The sequence below is a fragment of the Schistocerca gregaria genome, chromosome 5 (genome assembly GCF_023897955.1).
Source record: "Schistocerca gregaria isolate iqSchGreg1 chromosome 5, iqSchGreg1.2, whole genome shotgun sequence".
Taxonomy (NCBI): domain Eukaryota; kingdom Metazoa; phylum Arthropoda; class Insecta; order Orthoptera; family Acrididae; genus Schistocerca; species Schistocerca gregaria.
The window spans coordinates 470,469,283-470,495,754 of record NC_064924.1 but is presented as its reverse complement, the minus strand read 5'-3'; positions in this window follow the sequence as shown (position 1 = coordinate 470,495,754).

The window sequence follows — 26,472 nt, the reverse complement described above, 5'->3', positions numbered from 1 at the left end:
ATCCATGTCCAAGGCAGGATTCGAACCTGCGACCTTAGCGGTCGCGCGGCTCTAGACTGTAGCACCTAGAACCGCTCGGCCATTCTGGCCGGCAAATACTTCATTGATCAAGATTATTTTCGACGCGACACACATTTCTGGCGAGATTAGCATTATTTCTCTGGAGCTACTCCACTCTACCTGCCCGAAAAGTAGAAGAAAAAGTATCCCAATATTATTTTTGTCGCGACACGCATTTCTGGCAAGAGTAGCATTATTTTTGTAGAGCTACTCCTCTCGACCTGCCCAAAGAGTAGAAGAAAAAGCGTCCCAATTTTACACGCAACTTTATTCCATAATATTAGGTACGATCTAAGAAATAGTTATACCAACAAATTTCATGAACTTGTGGGTGCTGTTATGAAGAAATAACAAACGTTAAAAATTAGAGGTGATGTCTTTATTTCGTAGGCCGGTGGTATGATGTCTGTCTTGTGACTATTCTTGAAGTAGTCAGATTACCAGTAACTTTTGCTTGCCAATACACAACTGATGTGAGAAGGTCTCACCCTATTTATTGTAAAAATTGATTGGTGTAGTGTTCGCATGCAGACACACGCTAGGACGCGCCGTACCCAGGTAGGTGCTGTTGGTCAACACCCAGAAGACCTTGAGCGGGTCGACCATCACTGTGGGCGCATGGTGCCGGCGGCGGCGGCCGGCAGGCTGGCGTCGCGACGGCGTCCGCTGCGGCGAGCGGCTTGCGCGTCGGCGTCGGCGTCGGCGGCAGCGACACAGCTGACCACGTGGGGCGGCGCGCGCTCCGCCGCCCGACCAACACTGGCGCCTGCACCTCCGCCTCCGCTGCCGCCACCACCGCCGCCGCCGCTCATGCGCGGCCAGCCGGCCCGGTGTCCGCCGCCCGCCGGCCACACGCACGCACGCCCTCCGGACCACTGGCTTCCCAGCGACGCCTCCGAGCGGCTAATCCCTCACTTCACACCTCGACTACCACTTGACGGGTTCACCCTATCCCCCACGCGTACTCTGCGACGGAGTACTGTGTTGCCCGCACGGCTCAGTTCACGAGAAATTCCGCCACACTATACTAAAAAAATTTTCATCCACACCGTTGCGTTTAGTTTCCCACGACAGGATGAAACCGAACAATACAAGGTCTGCAAGTCTAGACATGCATGCTTTCTATCCTAAAGGCAACTTTATTCGTACCTTCAGCATTCTGCACACCACATTCGAGCTGTACACCCCCAGACGGCATTCCTTTCACACGATGGTCACAAATCAACAGTACCATTACAGGGTACTCCGAAATTCTCTTTACAAAATTCCACAGCTTGTAGATGGGAGTGAGTAGATAATATTTTGAATCCGATCCAATGTCCGGAGACGTACCGTTTCCGTAGTACAACCATTTGAAAAAATGTTAGTAACGCGACCCCATTACAAGTAATTGATTAGACGTGACCCATTACACCACTTGTTTTACGGTTTCACTTATCAATAGCGAAAGCTATTGGTCGGATACTTCACTAATGCCGACTGAAATTGCTACACCAAGAAGAAATGCAGATGATAAACGGGTATTCATTGGACAAATATATTATACTGCAACTGACATGTGATTACATTTTTACGCAATTTGGGTGCATAGATCCTGAGAAATCAGTAACCAGAACAACCACCTCTGGCCGTAATAACGGCCTTGATACGCCTGGCCATTGAGTCAAACAGATCTTGGATGACGTGTATAGGTACAGCTTCCCATGCAATTTCAACACGATACCACAGTTAATCAAGAGTAGTGACTGGCGTATTGTGACGAGCGAGTTGCTCGGCTACCATTGACCAGACGTTTTCAGTTGACGAGAGATATGGAGAATGTGCTGGCCAGGGTGGCAGTCGAACATTTTCTGTAGCCAGAAAGGCCCGTACAGGACCTGCAACATGCGGTCGTGCATTATCCTGCTGAAATGAAGGGTTCCGCAGGGGTCGAATCAACGGTATAGCGACTGGTCGTAACACATCTGAAATGTAGCGTCCCCTGTTCAAAGTGCGGTCAATGTGAACAAGAGGTGACCGAGACTTGTAACCAATGGCACCCCATACCGTCACGTCGAGTGACACGCCAGTATGGCGATGACGAATACACGCTCACAATGTGCGTTCAGCTCGATGACGTAAAACACGGATGCGGCCATCATGATGCTGTAAACAGAGTCTGGATTCATCCGAAAAAATTACGTTTTGCCATTCGTGCACCCTGGTTCGTCGTTGAGTACACCATCGCAGGCGCTCCTGTCTGTGATGCAGCGTCGAGGGTAACCGCACCCATGGTCTCCGAGCTGTTAGTCCATGCTGCTACAAACGTCGTCGGCCTGTTCGTGCAGATAGTTGTTGTCTTGCAAACGTCCCCATCTGTTGATTCAGGGATCGAGACGTGGCTGCACGATCGGTTACAGCCATGCGGATAAGATGCCTGTCAACTCGACTGCTAGTGATACGAGGCCGTTGGGATCCAGCACGGCGTTCCTTATTGCCTTCCTGAACCCAACGACTCCATATGCTGCCAACAGTCATTGGATCTCGACCAACGCGAGCAGCAATGTCGCTATACGATAAACCGCAATCGCGATAGGCTACAATCTGATCTTGACCATAGTCGGAAACGTGATGGTACTCTTTTCTCCTCCTTACACGAGGCATCACAAACAACATTTCAGCAGGCAACGCCGGCCAACTTTGGTTTGTGTATGAGAAATAGGTCGGAAACTTTCCTCTTGTCAGCACGTTGGAGGTGCCGCCACCGGCGCCAGCCTTGTGTGAATGCTCTGAAAAGCTAATCATTTGCATATCACAGCATCTTGTTCTTGTCGGTTAAATTTCGCGTCTGTAGCACGTAATCTTCGTGGTGTAGCACTTTTAATGGCCAGTAGTGTAGTTGACAGGTTCTCTCCCACTTTAAGCAGCACAGCCACCTGCAACTCGGGCGTGAGGCGTCTCCTTGAAGTACCACAGACACGGTGAAGGTACCCTCTCTCGAACCCGTTGCGTAATTGTGGCGAAAAGGATATGCGATGGAGTCGGACGTTGTGGAGATCGATCTTGATATGGCAAATTCCGGGACGGTTCCTTTTGAAGGGCACGGCCCACTTCCTTCTACTTAAACCTAACTAACCTAAGGACAACACACAACACCCAGTCATCACGAGGCAGAGAAAATCCCTGACCCCGCCGGGAATCGAACCCGGGAACCGGGCGTGGGAAGCGAGAACGCTACCGCACGACCACGAGATGCGGACCCCAATCCTTCCCTAATCCGATGGGACCGATGACCACGCCGTTTGGTCTTCTCCCCCGAATCAACCAAACAACCAACCAGCGATTTTGGTGTGGACGACGAGCAGCTCTTCGATTACCGTGGGCTTCGCCATTCAGAAGGGTCATGTCGGTGTATTGTGCAAACGTGAACTCAGCCATGTTGCTCTAACAATCACAGACACGTGAATGTGGCTTTAACTAGTTCAGAAAGATAGGATAGGCGTTAAGTAACATCAGCTGATACGACGTTACAACCCCTCATCGTGACTACCCTGTTGCACACCTACATAGCAAACGTATTTAAAAACGGCTGTAATACGGAAACGACACGTCCCCTGATACGAGTTACAAACCCAGATATCATGTACTCACTCCCCTCTACAAGCCCTAGAAGTTTGGAACGGGAATTTCAGAACATCCTGTACATGCAGACTGAAGCAGCAAATGAAAATTTATACCTAGACCAGGATTCGAATCTGGATCACCTCACCTGTAAGATGCACTAACCGCTACATCACTTTGGCAGAGTGGCTTTGCACAACTGCACGGAATATCCTAACATGCCCCCTCCTCTGTCCAAATTCCCATTCACGCCTCAGCCCACATGGCATTCTCCATAAACTCGAACAGCATTGCAGAGGCTCTCCAAATGGACAGGAACAACACCTCAGCATCGAATGAAACAGGAGATCCCGCCTGAAACGCAAGCATAGGTGCTGTAATCAAATAAAACTACTTGGTTCCAGAGTTCTCTTCAAGTCTGAAACATCTATGATGTGTATATATACTGAGGTGCCGTTGCAATAAAGTCGGAAAGCCTCTGCAATGCAGTTCGAGTTTATGGGGAATAACAAATGGCTTCAGGCTGAGTAGTGATTCCGAACGTACCCTCATATGGCGAGAGGTGAGGGCAGGCACTCAAGAACATTATCGAACATGTTCGTTTTGGTGGTCCAGGTGTTATGGTGTTGGAGGCTTAATGTTTCATCGACGATCTGACCTCTACATCTCTGAACACGCTACACTCACAAGCCAACGTTGGTGTGACTGGAACCCCTTGCTCATGTGCGTCTTTTCAGGGATGCATTTGGCCCTGACAAAGCGCGACCGCATGGAACAATGGACGCAGAGCTGCTCTTGAAACAAAAGGATACTCGGCGATTGGACTGGCGTATCAGTTTCGCAGCTTTAAAGACCTCCAAGCCCGTACGGGATATGTTGGGAAGACGTGTTGCAGCGTGTCCACATTCACCAACGACCATCCACAACTTGCAACAGGGCTGTTGGAAGAATGAAACGTCTCACCACAGGAACTCCTTATCGCCCTTGTGACAAGATTTCTTCAGTTGGAGAACTAGAAAGTTTTCATGAGAGGGACACCATCGCCTTTCCCACTTTCCAAGTTGCTGAATTTTATGACAGAACAAAGGCAAGGTCATGTTACATGGCTTCTACAGCAATGTCTTTACGTACAAGGAGTCATCACAAGATTTCTGAAAGGAAGTAAGCATGCGTTTATGTGAAAGATGGTGGCAACTATGCAAAGATTAAACTTGTTGGAGTCCTGACACACTACTATGGGACCACGTTACCAACCATGCACTGCAGTGGCACATCATGCGAAAGTTACTTTGTACGCCAGTGTACTTCCAGACATATGCTCATTAGGTCTTATTATTTCCTTCTCCTGACAGGAAATCTCACCTGCAGTTTGTCTGTATTCTTCAAAAATCATCCAGTGTAACCGTCAGGTTTATACGATCATCTATTGCCCTTATCATTTACAAGGTGGGTGAAATTGACACTCTTGGTGCCAGACTATACTGAAATTGAATTCAGTCCATCTGTTGCCGCTCAGTGTCACCAGACGACCGTCCTGCTATTCATGTTCCTCCTGTGACTAATGCCGAACGCTCAGTGAGTCACATGTAGGTACCATACAGCTTCCTGTAGATATACCTAGTATTACACTTCTGAGGCCGGCCGCGGTGGTCTCGCGGTTCTAGGCGCGTAGTCCGGAACCGTGCGACTGCTACGGTCGCAGGTTCGAATCCTGCCTCGGGCATGGATGTGTGTGATGTCCTTCGGTTAGTTAGGTTTAAGTAGTTCTAAGTTCTAGGGGAGCGATGACCACAGCAGTTGAGTCCCATAGTGCTCAGAGCCATTTGAACACTTCTGAGATGCTAATACTGCTATGCTTCGAAACACAGTTCATTTATCTTTTCCTATTACTATTTCTCATGTTTTTATACGGTTCAATACGTAGATCTCCACAGAAGCCACATCGGCATGTTTAAGGCGTTCGCAAAGAACACCACAATCATAACTCATCTACGCCTTTTCCTAATTAGGTGTAACTGTTGTGTTCAAAAATGTTCAAATGTATGTGAAATCTTATGGGACTTAACTGCTAACGTCATCAGTCCCTAATCTTACACACTACTTAACCTAAATTATGCTAAGGACAAATACACACACCCATGCTCGAGGGAGGATTCGAACCTCCGCCGGGACCGCACAGTCCATGACTGCAGCGCCTTAGATCTATTGTGGGTATTGTTTATCGTAAGTAAGGAAGAGTGCTGACGGCTTATGAATCGCAGTAGACATATACGTAGGTACTGATAATTTGCCGGTTGTAGTGTCTCAGTGTTTCTGAGAGTAATATGATCTTTGAATTTCCCAATGTCACGAAATGTTCCACAACGTTGAACCTGAAGCCTCAGACTCTTGAACAAGGCCTCGAAAACAGGTTTATGACCTATCCCCGCAATACGTATTTGAGATTAAAAGAAAGGAGCATCTTACAGACGGGACGACACAGCAAAAGGAGATACAGTTCAACAGACACTCCGCTTTGTCGTTCTTCAGAATAAGCAAGCCTGGGCTTACATTTGAGCGACATAATGTCCAGAGAGAGTTCCTAATGCTTGTCTTCGTGTTTGCCAAACCCTCCCTCTGTCAGCAAGGTCGCCGGATCTCTCCCCAATTGAGAAAGTTTGAAGCCTTACGGCTGGGCTCTCCAAGCAGCTCGAGATTTTTACGATCTAACGCGCGAGATGAACAGAATTTGGCACGATATCCCTCAGCTGGACGTCCAACGACTCTGTCAGTCAACTCCAAGCCGAAAAACTGCTTGCATAAGGGCCAGAGGTGGACCAACGCATGGTTGAGGTGCTCAATTTGTGAAGCTCTTTCTCCTGAATAAATCATCCAATTTTTCTGAGGCTGTAGCTGGTCGTTTGTCTGTACATGTAGATCATACCTACTGATTTCCGTCCCATTCGGATAATTCCTTCGTGATGCGTCTTTTTTTGTCTTAGTGTCTGTCCTACTCGTCCGTCTATTCCATGGAACCTTGATGGTTCAAATGGCTCTGAGCACTTTGGGGCTTAACATCTATGGTCATCAGTCCCCTAGAACGTAGAACTACTTAAACCTAACTAACCTAAGGACATCACACAACACCCAGACGTCACGAGGCAGAGAAAATCCCTGACCCCGTCGGGAATCGAACCCGGGAACCCGAGCGTGGGAAGCGAGAACGCTACCGCACGACCACGAGATGCGGGCCCTTGATGGTAGAATGGAGACAGCAGCTCAGGGAATCATGTCTGCAAGGCATCGTGTCACGAGGCGATATTTAGCTTCCTGAATACAATGTGCCCAATACTTCAAAAACAACCAAAAGAGTTGTGGTTGACTAGTTACAGGGTACCGAAGACAGAAGGTAATGCGCCATGCAGGAAAGGAATATCAGAAATCTGTTAACTTTAGGGCAGGATACGAAACCAAATTACTATTGGGAAATAGCTCCAGTAAACCGATGACCCATTCGGTACCAGAGTCCAGCGCAAAACGAGATGTTACGTACAGTACCAAAGCTGTAAAGTAGTGTCGTCTTAGTTGATAACTGACATGGTTGCGAACGCAAGCAGTCATACATTTTGATAGGAGTGACAATTCCGTTTTATTCTTTTAGTTTTTTTTACCCATTCCTCTCTCGTTCATTATTATTATTCTTACTTCTTTTGTAATACTAGGAAGTGGGTTTTTCTATCAGTAAATTACCTAATACTGTCATAGATTTGAACTTTACCCTGGGAGAAATAAGATGAAAACCCCCTGTGTTATATGCCTCTACATCCTTACATTTGTCCTCTACCCATCCCTGCTTAATCATTTTGCACTTCCTGTCAATCTCATGTTTTATACGTTTCTGTTGCCTTTCATTTATTGAATTTTTATATTTTTTCCTTTCATCGATTAAATTCAATGTCTCCCGTGTTACCCTATGATTTCTACTAGCCCTTGTGTTTTTACCTACTTGATTCTCTGCTGCCTCCACTATTTCATCTCTCAAACCTACCCATTCTTCTTCTATATTTCTTTCTGCTGTTCTTGTCAATCGTTCCCTTATGCTCCTGCTGAAATCCTCTACAACCTTCGGTTGTTTCAGTCAATCCAAGCCCCATCATCTTAAATTCCTGCCTTTTTGCAGTTTTTTCAGTTATAATCTGCAGCTCATAACCAATAAATTGTGGTCAGAGTCCACATCTGCCCCTGGAAATGTCTTACTATTTAAAATCTGTCTCCTAAATCTCTGTCTAACCATTCTATATCAATGTCAATCCTTCTGGTGTCTCCATTTCTCTTCCACGTTTACAACCTTTTCTCATTATTCTTAAACCTAGCGTTAGCTGTGATTAAATTATGCTCCGTGCCAAATTCTACCAGGTGCCTTCCTCTTTCATTCTTTTCCCCCAGTCCATATTCACATACTACTATTCCTTCTCTTCCTTTTCCTGCTGCCGAATTCCAGTCCCCAATGACTACCAAATTTTTGGCTCCCTTAACTTTCCATATAATTTCTTTAATCTCATCATACATTTCCTCAATCTCCTCCTCATCTGCGGAGCTAGTTGGCATCTAAACATGTACTACTGTGGAGGGCGTAGGCTTCGTTTCAATCTTCGCTACAATAATGAGTTCACTATGCTGTTCATAGTAACTTATCCGCTTTGCTATTTTTTTACTCATTATTCAACCTACTCCTGCATTACCCCTATCTGATTTTGTATTTAAAACACTGTAGTCACCTGACCAGAAGTCTTTCTCCTCCTACCACTGAACTTAACTAATTCTCACTATAACTTTAACCTACCCGTTTCCCTTTTTAAATTTTCTACCCTACCTCCCTGTTAAGGTATTTGACATTCCATGCTCCGGACCTTAGAACGCCAGTTCTATGTTTCCTGATAACGACGTCCCCTCCCAGAGATCCTGTTGGGGGACTATTTTACCTCTGGAATATTTTATCCAAGTGGATGCCATCATCATTTAACCGTACAGTAGAGCTGCATGCCCTCGGGAAGAATCACGGCTGTTGTTTCCCCTTGATTACAGCCGTTTGCAGTACCAGCACAGCAAGGCCGTTTTGGTTAATGTTGCAAGGCCAGATCAGTCAATCATCCAGACAGTTGCAACTGTAACTAGTGAAAAGGCTGCTGCCCCTCTTCAGGAATCACACGTTTCTCTAGTCTCTCAACAGATGCTCCTCCCTTGTGGTTGCACCTATGGTACAGCTATCTGTACCGCTGAGGCACGCAAGCCTGCCCACCACTGGCTGAAAATAGGATTCCGAGACCACTCGTCGGTGTTTTCTTTCTGGTCGTCTGTCTCCTGACTGGTCTAACGCGGCCCCCCACAATTTGCTCCCCTGTGCCAACCTATTTATTTGAGAGAGCCATTTACCCACAACGTCCTCGACTATTTGTTGGATATATGCAAATCTCTGTACCCCCCCCCCCCCCCCCCAATAGTTTTCACCCTCTAATGATCCGTCTCGAGCCATGGAAGTTATTAGTTGACGATCCTGTTCCTTCTTCTTTTCATTTGCCAAATAACTCTAGGACACGCACACACACACACACACACACACACACACACACACACACACACACTCATGAAAAAGCATTACTTCATCAGAATGGGACGGAAATAGGTAGATGTGATGTACAAATAAACAAATGATTACACTTTCAGAAAAAAACTGAAGGATTTAATCTGCCAGGAAGTTTCAACTGGAGGATTTATTGACGAGAAAGAACTTCCAAACTGAGCAAGTCAATAACATGTTTATCCACCTTTGGTCCTTATGCAAGTACTTATTCGGCTTGTCATTGATTGACAGAGTTGTTGGATGTCCTCCTGAGTGATATCGTTGACAATTCTGTGCAATGACACTGGTAGGCTTTGCCATCACGAAGACAAGCAGAAGCAACTGCTTTGCTGATCATACGAGCTCAGTTCGAAACGGGATTCACCAATAAAGACAATTTTACTCCAGTCAACGAGGTTCCAGGCCGAACACGTGTCTGGAGACGCCCGCAGAGTGGTTGAATACCGGCGTGACTGACTCTCACCATGCGGCCCGACAAACAGGTCTGTTGGTCCGGGTCCCAATTCTTTTGATAGGTAGACCCTTTTGGTTGTCATTCGCAGCAACACAGTGGTACGTCGACAATATTCTACGCCTCGTTTTATTGCCCTTCATGGCAAGCCATCTTGGGCTTCCATTTCAGCAAGATAAGGCCCGCGCGAGAGTTTCTCGTGCTTTTCGTGCTTCCCAGACGCTATCTTGGCCAACGAGGTTGCCAGATCTCTCTCCAACTGAGAACGTTTGAAGCATTTCCCCTGAATTGTAATCGCATCCTGAACGATGTTCCGATACTGCTTCTTTGATGTAGGATAAACCAAGGACAGATTGCCATGCAGTGGAGATGGCCAACGGCTGTGATTCTCCTACTACTCTGCCAATTTGGAGAGATGGCCATACCATCTTTGGTGTAGTTACCCGCACCTTAAAACTTTATTTATATTTTAGTTTCCAGAAGAATTCACTTGTTTTACGCGTGATAACTAAGTATGTTACGAAGATTGGGTCTACTATAGGCAGATGCAGAGGAGACTTCATATTGCTTTAATTCAGTAAGAAATGATAGTTACTAAGTCATAAAAGGTACCATAGAGTTTAATATTCCGAAGAAAACCCTAGAGCGAAATATAAAAACCGGTTGTGATTAAAAAAAGTGCAATGGGTCAATGTTCCTATCTGGGCGTAGCCAATGAAGAACGACTTGTATGGTTTCCTATAATTTGCTCTACAATATTTACCTGTAACAAGCAGTTCAACAAAAACATGTTGAGATTATTATATAGTGTCTTAATACGACTTCATCTTTGTTTTTAAAGTGTTTTGCTAGCAGGCCATTTGTGTGTCTGGCCGTAACGGGAGAGATGGGCAAGTGTCACATAATTCGCAGTTAGTTTGAAATTTAGTGTAACGTCTTATAGGAAGCCTTTGTTTGTTTTTTGCAAATATATAAAGAAATATACAGTGAGTCCAAAAAGTATTCGTCTACTTGTAATTTTTTTAAAAAACTAAGTATATGTGACGTGAAAGGAAGGGAATATAAAACGTGAACATCCAGTCATTTGCAACGAATCTTGGTAAGTCGTTGATGGACAAGGAAATAAATATATCCATAGCGATAAAAAATTTGATAAAATGGAGAATTTGCTCAAGGGCTACTCCAAAAAGTATTCGTCCACTAATATTTTTTAATTTACGGTCTGAAAATACGATGTCAATTACAAAAATTAATATTTAATCTGGTTTCCCTTTGCAGCTATTACTGGTTGTAGTCGTCTGGGCATCGACTTGACCATGTTTGCCGCCAGAGACGATGGAATTTTGTCCCATTCATCTTGAAGTGCCTCTTTTAGGTCTTCTCCTGATTCTATCTTCCAGTACTTTCCAAAGGTGTTGAATAGGATTAATATCTGGGCTCTGACGAGGGGTGTTAAGTTGTTTTGGGGAATTGTACAGGAGCCACAGTCTTGTGTTTAGAGCCGTATGCTTTGCGTCGTGTTCTTGTTGAAAAATGTAATTTAGTTGCAGACCTAATTTTTCGGCGCTAGGATTCAGATTGCTCTTTAAAATGTTGATACACATATGGTGATCCACTGTACCTTGTATTAAACGTAATTTTCCAACACCTGCAGCAGTCATACAGCCCCATGCCATCAGGGAGCCACCGCTGTGTTTAACCACCGTTGACACAAGATTGCGTGGCAACATGTCCACATTCTTCTTACGCCACACCATTCGCCTACCATCCGACCCGAATACGTTATATTTACTCTCATCAGAAAATATTACTCAACTCTAGAAATCTTCCTTTTTGAACCTATGTTCCATCTCAAAATGAAGACGTTTCTTTCGATTCTGTTCACTGACCCAAAATTTCTTGCGCGCTACCCGGCGGTGATACCCATACCTTATGAAGGTATTTCGGATTGTGTTGGCACATACCTTCTCTCCCCTAGACTCTAACTCCCCAGCCAACTTAGGAGAGCTGATTTTAGGTTTCTTCATTTCCCTCATGATAAATCTGACGTCTGCATCGGTCAAAGTGTGATGTAAGCGCAGAATAAGTTTCCTTTCGATCAGCGTCATCTCACAACCCTTACGGCCCACGGCGCTAATTGCACTGTATGGGCGCCGCTCAGAACCACAACAGACGATAGAGTGCGGCCGTGCACGGTTGACTCTAGTGTGTGCTGTGGGTAAGCGTTACAGTTTAATCACTTCGCGCAGAATTTCGGCCTGTTCAGATGACGGACAGACACAGGTAGGGACTGCAGCGATTTTTAAGTAAAATGGCCAGCCGTGCGAGGGACACGCTCAGCGGGATGAGCTCGGTGAGCAGGCCACAAAAAACTAGGTTTGTAGATCATCCGGCACAACTGTAACGCTGCAGAGTAGATTAGTCTTAGCGTAGTTAACAAGACAGATTAACCTTGTCCATAGCTTGTGCCAGTAACGAATTTAAGTGTAAGCTGCTTTTGCTATTCTATAATAAAAGGACCCACTAGTTAGATAAGGCTCTGAGCACTATGGGACTTAAAATCGGAGGTCATCAGTCCCATAGAACTTAGAAAACTACTTAAATCTAACTAATCTAAGGACATGACACACATCCATGCCCGATGCAGGATTCGCGCCGTTCCAGACTGAAGCGCCTAGAAACGCTCGGCCACACTGGCCGGCAATTAGATAACGTGGTGGGTTATTGTGTGTATCAGTGCTTGTTTTGAGTTGATGTATCTACATCTACATCTACATGACTACTCTGCAATTCACATTTAAGTGCTTGGCAGAGGGTTCATCGAACCACAATCATACTATCTCTCTACTATTCCACTCCCGAACAGAGAGCGGGAAAAACGAACACCTAAACTTTTCTGTTCGAGCTCTGATTTCTCTTATTTTATTTTGATGATCATTCCTACCTATGTAGGTTGGGCTCAACAAAATATTTTCGCATTCGGAAGAGAAAGTTGGTGACTGAAATTTCGTAAAAAGGTCTCGCCGCGACGAAAAACGTCTATGCTGTAATGACTTCCATCCCAACTCGTGTATCATATCTGCCACACTCTCTCCCCTATAACGGGATAATACAAAACGAGCTGCCCTTTTTTGCACCCTTTCGATGTCCTCCGTCAATCCCACCTGGTAAGGATCCCACACCGCGCAGCAGTATTCTAACAGAGGACGAACGAGTGTAGTGTAAGCTGTCTCTTTAGTGGACTTGTTGCATCTTCTAAGTGTCCTGCCAATGAAACGCAACCTTTGGCTCGCCTTCCCGACAATATTATCTATGTGGTCCTTCCAACTGAAGTTGTTCGTAATTTTAACACCCAGGTACTTAGTTGAATTGACAGCCTTGAGAATTGTACTATTTATCGAGTAATCGAATTCCAACGGATTTCTTTTGGAACTCATGTGGATCATCTCACACTTTTCGTTATTTAGCGTCAACTGCCTCCTGACACACCATACAGCAATCTTTTCTAAATCGCTTTGCAGCTGATACTGGTCTTCGGATGACCTTACTAGACGGTAAATTACAGTATCATCTGCGAACAACCTAAGAGAACTGCTCAGATTGTCACCCAGGTCATTTATATAGATCAGGAACAGTAGAGGTCCCAGGACGCTTCCCTGGGGAACACCTGATATCACTTCAGTTTTACTCGATGATTTGCCGTCTATTACTACGAACTGCGACCTTCCTGACAGGAAATCACGAATCCAGTCGCACAACTGAGACGATACCCCATAGCTCCGCAGCTTGATTAGAAGTCGCTTGTGAGGAACGGTGTCAAAAGCTTTCCGGAAATCTAGAAATACGGAATCAACTTGAGATCCCCTGTCGATAGCGGCCATTACTTCGTGCGAATATAGAGCTAGCTGCGTTGCACAAGAGCGATGTTTTCTGAAGCCGTGCTGATTACGTGTCAATAGATCGTTCCCTTCGAGGTGATTCATAATGTTTGAATACAGTGTATGCTCCAAAACCCTACTGCAAACCGACGTCAATGATATAGGTCTGTAGTTAAATGGATTACTCCTACTACCCTTCTTGAACACTGGTGCGACCTGCGCAATTTTCCAATCTGTAGGTACAGATCTATCGGTGAGCGAGCGATTGTATATGAGTGCTAAGTAGGGAGCTATAGTATCAGCGTAATCTGAAAGGAACCTAATCGGTATACAATCTGGACCTGAAGACTTGCCCGTATCAAGCGATTTGAGTTGCTTCGCTTGTCTTTGTTTGCATTTGTATAATTATCTTGTGTTGTATCAAATACAAATTTTAAAAAAATGCTTTATGAACTAGCTCTTGTATTACATTTTCTATTTCGTTAACCTTGCTGTCGATTTGGGTGTATTTCTTTCCTTGTTTTTCAACAAAAACGACTCGCCGAGGTACTTCTTACACGACTGGCTCTTTAGATTTTGTGTATATTTCTTTTCATGTTACACAGACTTTGATTACTAAAAGATATGCAGCTAGGCGAATACTTTTTCTACTCACTGTATGTATATTTCCCTGTGGTTTTACTGTATTAGAGTTTGCTATGGGGATTTGAAAACATCTAGCCCATGTATCCCTGTTGTTCCCTACTGATTGAATAGTGGAGGCGCAAGATTGAACCTTTGCGTTACGTTCTTTTTAATCCGACCACTTCTCTCTTGATCTTCCATTTTTATTGTTCATCTACATCTACATCTACGTCAACGTAAATACTCCACAATCCATCATACGGTGCGTGGCGGAGGGTACCTCGTACCACAACTACCATCTTGTCTCCCTGTTCCACTCCCAAACAGAACGAGGGAAAAATGACTGCTTATATGCCTCTGTACGAGCCCTTATCCCTATTATCTCTGTGGTCTTTCCGTGAAATATAAGTTGGCAGCAATAAAATTGTAGTGCAGTCAGTCTCAAATGCTGGTTCTCTAAATTTCCCCAGTAGCAATTCACGAAAAGAACGCCTCCTTTCCTCCAGAGACTCCCACCCGAGCTCCTGGAGCATTTCCGCAACACTCGCGTGATGATCAAACCTACCAGTAACAAATCTAGCAGCCCGCCTCTGAACTCCCTCTTGCTTGTTGTTCCAGGGAATAGAAGTGCGATTTCTGCGCCGCAGAGTTCATTCATTGTTGGTGCGTGGCGTTTTGCGCATCAGCTATCAGGCCGGTGGTCCGCCTTCGTCACGTTGGTCCACGCTTAAGCCCTTCGGCACACGGACCGTGCTGTCGAACGGTAACGTTGAGCGTGCCAAGTCCAACGTGCTGCTGAACGCTCAGGAACGCTGCGACTTGCGCATACGGTACGTGGGCCCAAACGTGGTATACGCGATCGCAACGCACTCCAGCGACAGTTGAGGGATGTTTCTGGTTCGTAAGTCACACTGTTTACTCAATGGGCGCGTAACATTGCCACGTTAGCTCTATTAAAACGCACATTTCTTCCATCGTCCACGAAAAGGAAAGTACCATGTCCAACCAATAAGGACACAGGCTTATAAAAGTTCCTTTACAAACAGTGCGTTACAAATTTGGAATACCTCTCCGCATAAGATAAACATTATTTCATGATTCCCACATTTTAGTAAAACCCCAAGGTCAGTCTTACTTGATCACTGTTCCTACCCAGTAGCAGAATCTTTGCAACATGTGAATTACGAAGCGTAAAAGAAGAAGGAGTAAGATATCTTTAAACAAATAGCGCAAGCTGTCCTTTCGATTAAGCCAATCGAACAAAGCCATCTCCCAGAAAAAGGTGAACTTGTATTTATATAACATCAAATATTACGGTCTACACTTGTATTAAACCGGTAATAAAGAATCGGAACCTAATAAAAACGCGAATGTTAAGAAAAAAAAAAATTGGTTGTGTCAGGACGCGAGCCACCGCCCCAACAAAATGAACCCTTCCGTGGACATTGACGCTATTCACTACGCTAAACCAGCATTTCACATTTTACTTCTAATCATAGTATGTTAGCGCTTGCTAAAAACATTAATCGTAGACATGTTACTAACTGAAATTTAATTATAACAAATGTTGCAAGAACAATGCGTTTTGGGTGGATGTTCAGTGAGTCGCTGCCTTCCAATAGCCTACTCTCATTATACGCAAGTTACAATAATTCTTTTGCCACGCATATGATGTTTCTCATTATTTTATTGGAACGAATCACACAGTTAACAACGGGTTTTGCAGAGATTCTCGATTTGCTGGTGCTCGGAACGGCATATATACATACAGGCTTGAAATGGATGCCAATATGGCGCCTCACAACTCTGTACTGAAGGGAGACGGCGTGCTTGTGACGTAGGTGGCATTGTGCCATCTCATTGGTCAACGCTCAGACGCACGCTCAGAATATCTGACATACCAGATATTCCTCTGCACGTTCGGAAAGACTCCCGAGCGTGCTATTCCATGCTGTGACGTCACAAACTCGGCACCCTCAACGCTCAACGTTCGGATTCACGGTACGTGTGCCGACGGCTTTAGGGAAGTTTCGCGAAAGCGGAGAGCGCCGCAGCTGCCGGGACGCACGCAGCGCACGCCGGCCGGTGCCCGGAAGCGCGTGACGCGAGTTGATGGATGGGGCAGAGAGAGCAACGAGACACCTGCTCCCGTCCCCGATGTCTGCGTGCCGCAGCTTTCCCGGCCACGGTCTTAATTGTCATCGTGTGACGTTTCACGCGGCCATCAACGCAATCGCCTAAATGGCACTGCAGCGTTAGGCAATCTAAGGAAAAGGTGACTGCTGATGTGCGCGCGGAGCGAGAGCAATGGAATCCATCCATCATTGTTAGGCCTCGTAGAGTACGAACAGGAAAGTAGGTGTTTACATGTGGAATTTCTGAAATTTACTGCGGAAGTAGGAGAATAAGAAATAACGACAGAAGACTCAGCTGTTTAAAATTCTGAATACATAAGGCCACTTTAGATGCAAGTCCTTCGTTTATAGACGCGACCGGTTTCGTAGTATTTCAGCTGCATCATCAAGCGAAGTCTGTACTAACTGGTAGAAAGGCTCAGGTAAGGAAACAAGAAAACACAACAAAAATGAAAAAAATGTGTAAGGGATAAACATTATCACAAGTCAAATCAGAGTGAGATGATTCAGAGTTCATAATCAGCAAATTTTTGCTGAGTAGCGGACGTCAAGATAAAATTGCCTCTCATAATACACTACTGGCCACTAAAATTGCTACTCCAAGAATAAATGCAGATGATGAACGGGTATTCATTGAACAAATATATTATACTAGAACTGACGTGTGATTACATTTTCACGCAATTTGGGTGCATAGATCCTGAGAAAACAGTACCCAGAACACACACCTCCGGCCGTAATAACGGCCTTGATACGACTGGGCATTGAGTCAGACAGAGCTTGGTTGGCGTGTATTGGTACAGCTGCCCATGCAGCTTCAACGCGATACCACAGTTCATCAAGAGTAGTGACTGCCGTATTGTGACGAGCCAGTTGCTCGGCCACCATTGACCAGACGTTTTCAGTTGATGAGAGATCTGGAGAATGTGCTGGCCAAGGTAGCCGTCGAACATTTTCTGTATCCCGGAAGGCCTGTACAGGACCGTGCAACATGCAGTCGTGCATTATCCTGCTGAAATGTAGGGTTTGGCATGGATCGAATGAAGGGTAGAGCCACGGGTCATAAAACATCCGAAATGTAATGTCCACTGTTCAAAGTGCCGTCAATGCGAACAAGAGGTTACCCAGACGTGTAACCAGTGGCACCCCATACCATCAAGCCGGGTAATACGCCAGTATGGCGATGACGAATACACGCTTCCAATGTGCGTTCACCGCGATGTCGCCAAACACGGATGCGACCATCATGATGCTGTAAACAGAACGTGGATTCATCCAAACAAATGACGTTTTGCCATTCGTGCACCCAGGTTCGTCGATGAGTACACCATCGCAGACGCTCCTGTCTGTGATGCAGCGTCAAGGGTAACAGCAGCCATTGTCTCCGAGCTGTTAGTCCATGCTGCTGCAAACGTCGTCTACCTGTTCGTGCAGATGGTTGTTGTCTTGCAAACGTCCCCATCTGTTTACCCAGGAATCGAGACGTGGCTGCACGATCCGTGGCAGCCATGTGGATAAGATGCCTGTCATCTCGACTGCTAGTGATACGAGGCCGTTGGGATCCAGCACGGCGTTCCGTATTACCCTTCTGAACCTACCGATTACATATTCTGCTAACAGTCATCGGATCTCGACCAACGCGAGCAGGAATGTCGCGTTATGATCAACCGCAATCGTGATAGGCTACAATCCGACCTTTCTCAAAGTGATGGTACGCATTTCTCCTTCTTACACGAGGCATCACAACAACGTTTCACCAGGCAACGCCGGTCAACTGCTGTTTGTGTATGAGAAATCGGTTGGGAAGTTTCCTGATGTCAGCACATTGTGGGTGCCGCCACCGCGCCAACTTTGTATGAATGCTATGAAGTGCTAATCATTTGCAAAGCACAGCATCTTCTTCCTGTCGGTTAAATTTCGCGTCTGTAGCACGTCATCTTCGTGGTGTAGCAATTTTAAAGGAAACCAATAAGAAGAAATTCCTAATAAATTCCACTCACCATGAGTAACAGTATTTCCTGAGCTAGCGACGTCCACATATGTCGAAAGGGTGATCAAAGTACAGACCGCACACGATCATCTAAGGAATAATGCAAAAATTTGATAGCTAACGGTCACCCATGTCCCTAAAAGGGATTGAAAAACATATTGGTAAGGAATCAGTTATTCAGTCAGAATTTGTAGTTAATTATCCCAAAAATATCCAGCTTAAAACTATTAAGAGATAGCACGCAACTGGCATGAAGTAAGTAACTGGACCGAATATCATCTCGTACCTAAACAGCTCATTCGGCAGAAAACGCATTGTGATGCCAGATAGTAGGGGGCTGGACTTACCGACAGCAGGACCGTGCACGGCACTGTGCAGTAAAGAATAGCGTGTCGGGGCGTAACTGCGGAAGCGCCAGATGGCGACATGGAGAGAGCAGGGTCATATGAAACGCGCACGCGCATCGCGGAAAACTAGACAAGTGGAATGAGAGCTCAGCTAAATGGAACGCTGGGTAACCTCTTCTGTGTAAAAACGCAATTTCGGAAAACGCTATTGTTAAATGCCTGTGTTGTAAAAGGTACAGGATGGAAAAACAACGCATTAGTGGTTGCAAAATGAATTCTATATAGCAACTGCCAGATGGCTATATTAAACGTTCCCCGTTTAACACGTTATAACACGGAAAATAATCACAGTACGAGTACCAGACTTGGTAGCGTTAATGACCAGAGTATGGGGTTAATGATTTCCAGGCGTCATAGCGCCACCGTCCAGTTCCAACTATGGCCACCAGGTGCTGCGATCAGTCATCGCATTTCTTAACCCTAGTTTACACGACATCGGGTTGCGCCATGCGTTGGGTGGAATGAGTTGCACGCAGATGGTTTCATATTTGTCTGTAGACACGGCGCCACCAGTATACACTTCAGTTTCGTCGTTTTGAGGGTATCTGAGTCGTGTCTGAAATGAAACTTTGGCAGCTGCACGTCGCACGAGTTGTGATGGAGTTAGATCTAGTTGAGTGGAACCGACGCATAAGAAAAAAAATAAGAAACGTGTTTCGATTCGTGACTGGATGAAGAACAGACATCAGCTCGGTTGCTCACCATCTTGCTGAAATAATTTATACTCGAAGACTCAAGAAGTTCTTTCAATTATCTTGGAATGTCACCAGAACTGGTCACGTTTCTTCTAAGCAGAGTTAATTATGCGATAAGGAGTAAAGATACCGTAGTGCACGAAGCACTTTTGCCAGAACTGAAATTACATATCATATCTCGTGCATTACAATCGAGAACACTCGGCATGTTATAAGATGGTTTTAGTTGGTGATGACACTTTTTCATTAACACCAATAATTAGTAACATTAACAGTAATAATTATTACCATTAACACCAATAATTATTCAAAGTAGAGCGCATTAAGAAGAGAATGGTTAGTAAACTACTCTCTTGAAAATAGATCTGTACAGTGGCAATATTTCAAAATTCTAACATATGTGAATGGGGATCAGTGCTGCGACGTTTTAAATAGATAAATATTGAATAAAGAATGCAGCTTCTTGATTTTTGTTGCCTTCCTTCCTGTCAACAATATTTCTTAACAAAGAGTCGGCCAAATCGAACGATGGGATTTTGGTTTTGTAGATGAGAGCATTGCCACATCTACAATTACTCGCTTGTATTTTTCTGAATTCAGTTGTGTATGTGCTCCTGACCCAATAAAATTTTCCCTGCAGCTCAGATACTGTCAAACGAGCTATTTTCTGATCGCACATGACGATCTCAGGAGCAGTAATGTGTTTCTGTAATCGGCATCACTGAAATCCCAGAAACACGAATGAAAAGCATAGATATCCAAAATGCGAACATTATTCTCCATCCCTCACTTCATATTTCAGTTTGTCTACACTCTATGAATACACATAACCGGAAAACTCATGCAACTAATGTCGCCAAAGTTGAAACACGCCGAAAGTGTTTAGTTTCACCAACGAGTTGCGTAAACGCGCGGCGCGCATGCGCAGTGGCCGGTAGCGCAGTTGCCTGCAACCTAGTGTCGTAGTGTAAACTAGGCTTTAGTCTCATACTCTTCACCAGTCGCAATGCTCTCGTTGACGTGTCAACGTGAGCTTGGTCAAAAGGAGCAGGACATTACTAGTGAAGCTCTATTGTCAAAACAACAGTAATGCTACACCTTCACTTCGAGAATATCACCGGCTGAACAGATTATTGGAGGGTCCTCTTTCTCCAACTGTTGTGCGGAGCATGTTAAAGAAGTTCGAATCACGTGGAGAAGTGTCCGTCGCTTCAGGAAGAGGCCGACGACCGTTGCACCACAGGTGGCTGATGAAATCGCTGTTGCTATGGGAGACAACACTGCGCGTCATTGCCGATCATCAGGCAGTGCGAGTACTGAGTCACGACAGTTGAACATCCCGTGGTCCACTGTACGGAAGGTGCTTGTCACCATACTCAAATGGTATCCGTATAAGATCCATGTCGTACAGCAGCTTGCACCGCAGGACGCACAGCGACGTGTAGACTTCGCTCTCCACTTTCTCGCAAGGACTGAAGTTGACGAGGGCTGGCCTGGACCATCCTAGGAACAGACGAGGCTCATTTTTCCCTGACGGCAGGGGTGAACACACAGAATTGCTGAGTACGGGGATCTTCACCTCCAGTCACAGTGCATGTGTCACCGTATGGTGTGATTTCACAGCTACGTTCATCATTGGCCCATTCTTTTTTTAACGGTCTAGCGCTCAAGGACAAAAGACGTGCCAGCGTTACTGCTGTATGCTTCGCCAGCATGTCATACCGGCCCTACAGGAGAGAGACGCATTGAGCACATCGCTCATGAAGTTCACCTGCTTCTCCGAAACACAGTTGGAAACGTGCGAACTATCAGACGATCGTTTCCAAATTCTTGACCAGCACGATCATCTGATCTCACTCGCTGTGATTTCTGGTTGTGGGGCTAACTGAAGAGCAGGATTTACCAGGAGAACATTCACACATATGCCGATCTGAAGTGCAGCTTGTCAAGACAAGTAGCCAGCATACCTACGAACATGCTTCTTTCTGCTGTGCAGAATGCAATCCTGCGCTTTCAGACCATTCTGAACACTGATGGGCGCCATACTGAGCCCCTTTTGTAGCATTAATGGTACCAGTATGTAATGACGTACCGTAGCAACACATTAAAATTGTTTCAAGTGAATTGATTCTGCATTATTTCTCTTCTCCATGACCTTGATATTAATGCAAGCAAGTTTGGTCCTCGTACGGTAATTAGTTTCCGTATGATAACGTGTAAAATAGGGTAAGTTTAATTTCAACCACCCGGTATTTAAAATTTGCGACCATTACCACACTATTTTTCCATGTTCCACCTTTCATAACATTGACACTAATAATACACTCCTGGAAATGGAAAAAAGAACACATTGACACCGGTGTGTCGGACCCACCATACTTGCTCCGGACACTGCGAGAGGGCTGTACAAGCAATGATCACACGCACGGCACAGCGGACACACCAGGAACCGCGGTGTTGGCCGTCGAATGGCGCTAGCTGCGCAGCATTTTTGCACCGCCGCCGTCAGTGTCAGCCAGTTTGCCGTGGCATACGGAGCTCCATCGCAGGCTTTAACACTGGTAGCATGCCGCGACAGCGTGGACGTGAACCGTATGTGCAGTTGACGGACTTTGAGCGAGGGCGTATAGTGGGCATGCGGGAGGCCGGGTGGACGTACCGCCTAATTGCTCAACACGTGGGGCGTGAGGTCTCCACAGTACATCGATGTTGTCGCCAGTGGTCGGTGGAAGGTGCACATGCCCGTCGACCTGGGACCGGACCGCAGCGACGCACGGATGCACGCCAAGACCGTAGGACCCTACGCAGTGCCGTAGGGGACCGCACCGGCACTTCCCAGCAAATTAGGGACACTGTTGCTCCTGGGGTATCGGCGAGGACCATTCGCAACCGTCTCCATGAAGCTGGGCTACGGTCCCGCACACCGTTAGGCCGTCTTCCGCTCACGCCCCAACATCGTGCAGCCCGCCTCCAGTGGTGTCGCGACAGGCGTAAATGGAGGGACGAATGGAGACGTGTCGTCTTCAGCGATGAGAGTCGCTTCTGCCTTGGTGCCAATGATGGTCGTATGCGTGTTTGGCGCCGTGCAGGTGAGCGCCACAATGAGGACTGCATACGACCGAGGCACACAGGGCCAACACCCGGCATCGTGGTGTGGGGAGAGATCTCCTACACTGGCCGTACACCTCTGGTGATCGTCGAGGGGACACTGAATAGTGCACGGTACATCCAAACCGTCATCGAACCCATCGTTCTACCATTCCTAGACCGGCAAGGGAACTTGCTGTTCCAACAGAACAATGCACGTCCGCATGTATCCCGTGCCACCCAACGTGCTCTAGAAGGTGTAAGTCAACTACTCTGGCCAGCAAGATCTCCGGATCTGTCCCCCATTGAGCATGTTTGGGACCGGATGAAGCGTCGTTTCACGCGGTCTGCACGTCCAGCTCGAACGCTGGTCCAACTGAGGCGCCAGGTGGAAATGGCATGGCAAGCCGTTCCACAGGACTACATCCAGCATCTCTACGATCGTCTCCATGGGAGAATAGCAGCCTGCATTGCTGCGAAAGGTGGATATACAGTGTACTAGTGCCGACATTGTGCATGCTCTGTTGCCTGTGTCTATGTGCCTGTGGTTATGTCAGTGTGATCATGTGATGTACCTGACCCCAGGAATGTGTCAATAAAGTTTCCCCTTCCTGGGACAATGAATTCTCGGTGTTCTTATTTCAATTTCCAGGAGTGTAGTTTTTTACGGAATTTCGTGTTTTACACATATTATAAGAGATTACCCAGCGTTCCAGTCAGCTGAGCTATCATTCCGCGTGTCTAGTTATTTGTCGATGTGCATGTGCACTCCACATGACCCCGCTCTATTGCTGTCGCCATTTGGCACTTGCGTCCTGACACGCCGCCTGTTAAGTACACAATTCATTGCGCGCGCTTGCTGTTAGTAAATCCAGCTTCCTGTGATCTAGCCTCGCAATGCTTTGCTTTCTGCCTACTGAGCAGTTTACGTACGAGACGATATGCAGTCCCATACGGCCGGCCGGGATGGCCGAGCGGTTCTAGGCGCTACCGTCTGGAACCGCGCGACCCCTACGGCCGCAGGTTCGAATCCTGCCTCGGGCTTGGATGTATGTGATGTCCTTAGGTTAGTTAGGTTTAAGTAGTTCTAAGTTCTAGGGGACAGATAACCTCAGATGTTAAGTCCCATAGTGCTCAGAGCCATATGAATCAGTCCCGTTATTTACTTCATGTCAGCTGCGTGCTAGGCCTTAAGATAGTTTTATGCTGGATATTTTTGGGGAGATTAACTATAAATTCTGACTGAATAACCGGACCCTGACCAATGAGATTTTTAATCTGTTTTAGGCAAAAGGGTGACCGTTAGCTGCTCAGTTTTCACATGCTCCGTAGATGATCATATGCTGTCTATGCTTTGATCATTTCGGCGTATGGTGAGTGGAAATGATTAAGTATTTTACCTACCTGGTGGTCCCTTATTAGGAATTTCGTCTTGTTGGTTTCCTCCCTTTTAGGTATCACGGGAGCGTTGTATGTGATTTAATTATGATGTCCGCTACTCATCGAAAATTTGCTGATTATGAACGCTGCTTGATGTCACTCTCTTGTTTTCGATCTGAACATGGTTTGAATTGCATGTACATCCGGTATATACTATTTTCATTTAAGTTTTGTTTACTTGCTACTTTACATGAATCTTTGTCTACCAAACTGTACAGGTCGAACCTGATGATGCACCTAAAATGCTGCGAAGCCGGTTGTGCCTGTAAACAAAGGTCTTATAGCTGAAGCGATCTTACATTTCCAATATGGTATATCCAATCTTTGGCTGCCCTGACTTCAAAGTCTGGTGCTTAATATTTTCCGACAGCCTCGGGCATGGATATGTGTGATGTCCTTAGGTTAGTTAGGTTTAAGTAGTTCTAAGTTCTAGGGGACTGGTGACCTCAGATGTTAAGTCCCATAGTGCTCAGAGCCACTTGAACCATTTTTGAACCATTTGCCGACAATATTGTCTAAATACAGTCTTTGTTTACTTGCCCTGCCCAAGTCTTTCTAAAATTAATTACGTCAGGGAATTATCACATTGTCAGCACGCCACTGCAAAATAAACTGGGGAAATATAATTGTTTAACTCCGAGGAGATACTACGCTAACTTCATGTAACACCACCCCTGATGTCTGTCTGTAAACTGAAACGGGAGTAGCGTTTGTGGTGGGGGAAGTGGCCTTTCTCAGGAGATCGTTTCCAACAGCTGTACAGGGTGGTTTAAGAACAATTTCTGGTCTGGCAGCGCAGCGCAGTGGAAATCCGGAGATTTACGTAGATTCTGTTCGTGTGCGTTTTTCCGTTTGTTATGTCGGCCCTAATTCCGTATATGCTTAAAACATTTAGTGAAAAATGAACATTCTCCAGTAATGTCTGCGCATTTCGTTACAGCTGATTTTCAAACGTCTGTTGCGGAAAGGCTGGGAATCAGCGAGTAGGTGATCTTTGCGATGTAGTCGGACAGAGTGAGCGAGAACTCGTGTGCTGGCTCCTCATTTTGCAGGCAGCTATGGATCTATATTCAGGGAGAAAGAGAGTCCACAAATTTCTTCAGTTATCAAACAACTATAATCCGTTTATCATAAGAATGAACCTGATGTAAGCAAACACAAACGCGGTGATTGGTCAGTAGCCGTAGCACACGTACACTGGTGTTGTTACGTTCTTGGTCGTAGGTCCAACTTATGTACTAGACATCTTATTACTAAGTTACGTTAAATGAAATTTTAAGATATTCGAATATACTGATAGCTATCAATGTTTTTCTTAATCACGCTTTATCTACGTAGTTGTTATTTCAGTCACAACCTCTGCAGCGTTGAACTCTGATTGTTGCCCTGTTAATGCGCACTATGAAAATGTCTGACGCTGCTTTCTGTTTCGTAGTGAAGCACGCGCGCATAACACAGTTAAAAAGTGTCGAGAAACAGGCTGTTCTTAACGTTTTTCATAAATTTACGGAGATAATCGGCTTTGAAGTTTTCCCAGTGCTGTATATACTGCGATGGATAAAGAAATCAGCATTGACCGTGTAGCGCAGTTGGTAGCATAGTGGACAATGACCAACAAGCGGATATTCGTGCTGCTTCGGATCTCCCCAATGACATTTTTTTCTCGTTCAATTTGAAATACCTACATCTCGTAATTATAAAACTCATCATCATTTTTGATGAATAATGGAAGTCTTCTTGATTCTAATTACATATTGGACGCGAAATTCCTGTTTGCATTACAAATACAAATTCTTGATTATCGATGTTTTATGAAAGACTGTTCCGGTTCATAAAAGTTGTTTAAATCAAGAAAATATAACAATTTAATTTTTAAGGCAGAAATGAAAAACCAAATCCTCTTTATCTGGACTATGTCCATCGTCTTATACTACAGAGGTAAATAAGTATAGTAAAAACATGAAAAACAATCATTTTCACAGCATCGAGCACGTCATACAAATAATGCTGCGTTTTTACGTTTGATACTGTATCATCACAGTATGAACCCAACACAACTGATCTGGAGCTAAGCTGCAGGATTTGGCGGCGGTGCTATGGGTGGATTGCTGTGGCCTGTTGTGGGGTTGTGAGCCACTGAGGGCTACGGTGGAAAGAAGCTTGTGCGGCGTTTCTAGGTCCTCGGTTTAATACATGTATACATACATACATACAAGGATGCATATGCTTTTCAGCGTTCTTATTTTGTGCGTTCCTATAACGTGATCATGCAAGGCGGGTGGGATGCGACATTGATATATGCGTGAATAATGCAGGTTTTGTTTACAGCATAATGATGGTCGCATCCGTGTTTGGCGACATCGCGGTGAACGCACACTGGAAGCGTGTATTCGTCATCGCCATACTGGCGGACACGTCGCGGTCTCCCCTTGTTCGCATTGACGGCACTTTGAACAGTGGACGTTACATTTCAGATGTGTTACAA